Raw genomic sequence first — 4,488 nt, forward strand, 5'->3', positions numbered from 1 at the left:
AATATCTCAAATTCACGTATGCAGTAACTGTGACGCAATAAATGAAAGACAATTATGAAGTCATTCCAACAGGTGTTTAAGCTGATGTAATATTTCCTGTTTAAACAGGCCCAAACAGGTCTTATGAACGATGGTGCAATTTTGGCACATGCTTTAGGAATTTCCATGACGTAATATTCAGTAGACTTGAACGGTTTTTATATGACGTTTGATTTGGTGAAAATTGTCGGGAACAGTTGTGTGATTGGCTAACATCGGTCAGAAGCATTGCCAACGTTGTGCCAATTCATAACAATTTCGGTGTTTTCTTGCAAATTATGCAAATGTATGCCATCATTTTGCTACAATTTAAAATTTTAATAATAGGCTATCAATGCTGTTATTATTTTCTGATACCGTACGAGTATATTATGAATATTTAAGACCAGCGTTGGCCAGAAGAGTAGCCAATGCTTTGCCAACAAAGCAGTTTCATTTCAGTTTGTTTATGCCAAACTGAGCAGAGGTCTAGAAAAAGGTTGGAGCAACAAAACGCGAACGCGATAACGTGCTTGATTCCGAAATAGTTTAAAGTTTCCATTAGCCTACACCGCTACACGTTTCCACAAAATAAACAATTGCAACGTTGGCTATATGCTGGATGTGAGGGCACAAGGTCGGCAATTTCGTCCGACATTGCCAACAATATGCCAACAGTTTCAATACTTCTTATTAAGCGTTCAAAAAGGTCTCAAAGATTTTATTTCAGGTTTATTTGTTTTAAACTTGAAAAATACTAACACAAACCTTTTTTCATGTGGTATTGCTTCTAAACACAGTTGTGTGATTGGCTAACATCGGTCAGAAGCATTGCCAACGTTGTGCCAATTCATAACAATATCGGTGTTTTCTTTCAAATTATGCAAATGTATGCCATCATTTTGCTACAATTTAAAATTTTAATAATAGGCTATCAATGCTGTTATTATTTTCTGATACCGTACGACTGGGTACGAGTATATTATGAATATTTAAGACCAGCGTTGGCCAGAAGAGTAGCCAATGCTTTGCCAACAAAGTAGTTTCATTTCAGTTTGTTTATGCCAAACTGAGCAGAGGTCTAGAAAAAGGTTGGAGCAACAAAACGCGAACGCGATAACGTGCTTGATTCCGAAACAGTTTAAAGTTTCCATTAGCCTACACGTTTCCACAAAATAAACAATTGCAATGTTGGCTATATGCTGGATGTGAGGGCACGAGGTCGGCAATTTCGTCCAACATTGCCAACAATACGCCAACAATTTCAATACTTCTTATTAAGTGTTCAAAAAGGTCTCAAAGATTTTATTTCAGGTTTATTTGTTTTAAACTTGAAAAATACTAACACAAACCTCTTTTCATGTGGTATTGCTTCTAAACACAGTTGTGTGATTGGCTAACATCGGTCAGAAGCATTGCCAACGTTGTGCCAATTCATAACAATTTTGGTGTTTTCTTTCAAATTATGCAAATGTAGGCTATGCCATCATTTTGCTACAATTTAAAATTTTAATAATAGGCTATCAATGCTGTTACTATTTTCTGATACCGTACAAGTATACTATGAATATTTAAGACCAGCGTTGGTCAGAAGAGTAGCCAATGCTTTTATTACTTATTTCCATTTTTAAAAATATCAATAGCCTACAAACCTTTTTTATGCGGTTTTGTTTAAAAATGTGTTTGTGTGAGCAAACATCGGTTAGAAATGTTGCCAACGTTGTGCCAATTGAACAACTATTCTAAAGTTTTCTTTCAATTTATGCAAATGTACACCATCATTTGCTACAGACCAGGCCAGTGAGAAGATAATTTGGGCCCGGTACCAATGAGATCTTTGGGACTCTAAACAGTTTTAAGAATAACGCACTACATCTAAATATACGAGGTAGTTTATTTGTTTTTTCGGACACCTTGAAGAAGTTACGGGCTCCTAACATTATCCAGGGCCCGAGTTCAAAAGTACCCCCTGAACTCCCCTGACACCGCTACTGGTGGGCAATTCCCAGCTTCAGGAGCAGTCATGTTAATTGCGTCGAAATCTCTCCTCAATATCTTGAAGCGAGATTTCACAAAACGATCGCTACTTTTACTTTCAACGGTCCGGCGAATCGTTTTTTCTCCTCCGCTGTGCATAGAACAACACTGCAGGCACAATAATTGTTGTGAAAACTTCATTATGACGTCACTACTTAAACTTTGACTGGGCAATATGACGCGTTGAAGTGAAATAGACAACAAACTTTAGAATGCGGCGATGTGTTATATCAACGTGAGGAGATGCAATTTAGCAGAAGAACTTGGTTTGTTTTGATGAAGGAAGACAAAGGCCATGACTTAATCCTTTGCTAAAGGGATTATGACGTCACTCGATTCACTTAGACTGTTCAAGCATGGCGGTTCATACACAATTACGTGGAGAACCAAAAGCACAATGCTTATGTGAACAGCGCTAAGAGGAATTTTCGCTTCTTGCATCGAAAATATAAAAAATCGAATCCAATTGAGATATTAGTTTTAGAAATGATCAATTAGAAATGAGCCGAAAGAAGTTTTAGAAATGATCAAAATGAAACTATACGAATGACTTACGACAATGTTTATGAAAACCTGGTAAGTGAATATCTTTTATTCATTGAACCTGAAATAATTGTGTAAAGTCGTTTTTGTCACTAGGCTACGTTTACACAATTTAAAGAAAGTTATAAAACTCAATTTAGAGAAAGTTATAAAACTCAATGACCAATGGAAAACTTTCATATGAATTATTCTCGTGACAAATTTAGTGCCAGTGCTCCTAGATGAGTGCTAAGAAAATATCAGCAAAGTAGCAGAGCTTGTGATGTCCCACAACATGTATTGTGTAGGGTTTTGCTCAATCTTTGATTTTGCTGCTCCGGCAGTGTTTGCCTGACTGCTTGAATGTGTTTGTATTTTTATGTCGTGTGGATAGGTCTGTGATGGTTGTAGAGTATTTGCAAATGTAGCTTTCATTGCCGTCAACTGAATAATAATAACATGTTTTATTTTGCGCCCATTGCGACAACATAGCCTACAGTAGCCTACACTGCGACCTACATACGCAACACAACAGACGACTGGAATCCCAAATAAAACTTTAAACGTTGGCTGTCATTTGTAACAGTCGAAAATTTCTGTAACAAGTGCTGAAGCTTTTTAATATGATGGATGAAACCCCTGTCATTACATTCGATTTACATTTTGCAGGTGGCAAATTTAAGTCAAGTTGTTGGCAAAAATGCAAGCGATTGTATCAGTGGACTTATTCCAACTATTATTATCGAACACAACACAGTTCAAGTCATGTCGAGAACTAAGAATGAAAAAACAACATCGTGAAGTCTAAGCACTAGTTTGATTGTTTAAAAAAGAATCTGAAAAAAGTTGTTCTTGGTGAGTACGGATAAATGTTTCTACTACGACTAAATGATTATGTCATAACTATGCCATTTTGCTCTTTTGATTAATGTATGATGTAATTGTGAAGAGTATTGAGTAATGTATGAAAATGTTTTAGTGGTGTACTCGCATTGATGTGAACAACGAACATGGTGGTTAGTAGGCTATGTCGGCATTTATATACTGATTTAACACTTCTTTTTTTACTTTCATGATTAGACATGGTGATGGCGCACGACAAAGCTGCTGCCGTGCAGCAAATTGATGAAGAGTTTCAGAGTGATTTCGAAATTGGAAGGACAGGCAAGGTGGCCGAAAACGGCAAAAACTAACTTTTGGTGAGCTTGTTGTATGTTTGAAAGACAACTGCGAATGTGTTGCTTTAGTTGTTGAATAACTATCTGTACACACAATTAGAATGTATTGGAACTTGATTATCGCTCTGCGTGGCGCAGAATCGAATGATAAGTTTTTTGTCACGCACGTTGGAGAAAGGGATATTACCATGGATATTACATTGATATTGCAGATTGTCAATTAACTTCGCATTATCCTGGACGACAACTGATCAAAATCCTACACTGTTGCCAAACAGCCCTCTTGAATTAAATATTTTTGTTTCATTCGCAGGAATTCAGAATGATAAAGATACGCAAGAAAAAGCTGCTGATGTGCAATGAATATCCATCTGTCAATACGATTTGATGTGGCTTGTTTCTAATAAATGTGAAAATATACGAAGCTCGGCTGTTACTTTGCTTTGTCACAAAGGGAGCAGTGTTGCTTATAAATCCGTGTTGCTGCTGTTCTTTCGCCCAAGGATTAGCTAGGTTCAACAATAAACTTTTGGCGATGAGCGAGGTTTAGGTACAGAGACGTTTGGCAAATGTAAATGCCAATGCTGTTCAGATGTTTTATGCACCAACTTGCTTCGCATGGCCAACCTTGGTCAAAGCGCGGGCATCACAATAGTCAATAGGTCAGATGAAGCAGCGTCATGGTGCATAAAAGTCAACCAGATTTTAGGCGTCAGATGAAGCAAAATGGTGC

At 37.2% G+C, this 4,488-nt stretch overlaps 1 long non-coding RNA gene across 1 annotated transcript; it reads left to right on the forward strand.

Moving 5' to 3' along the window:
* The first annotated feature begins 2,457 nt into the window (after positions 1-2,457).
* LOC145771498 (uncharacterized) lies at positions 2,458-4,178 on the forward strand. Its single transcript, XR_014289239.1, has 4 exons — positions 2,458-2,631; positions 3,247-3,432; positions 3,658-3,776; positions 4,069-4,178. It is a non-coding gene; the product is annotated as an uncharacterized LOC145771498 (long non-coding RNA).
* The last annotated feature ends 310 nt before the right edge of the window (positions 4,179-4,488 follow it).

The sequence above is a fragment of the Aplidium turbinatum genome, chromosome 6 (genome assembly GCF_918807975.1).
Source record: "Aplidium turbinatum chromosome 6, kaAplTurb1.1, whole genome shotgun sequence".
NCBI classification, from domain to species: domain Eukaryota; kingdom Metazoa; phylum Chordata; class Ascidiacea; order Aplousobranchia; family Polyclinidae; genus Aplidium; species Aplidium turbinatum.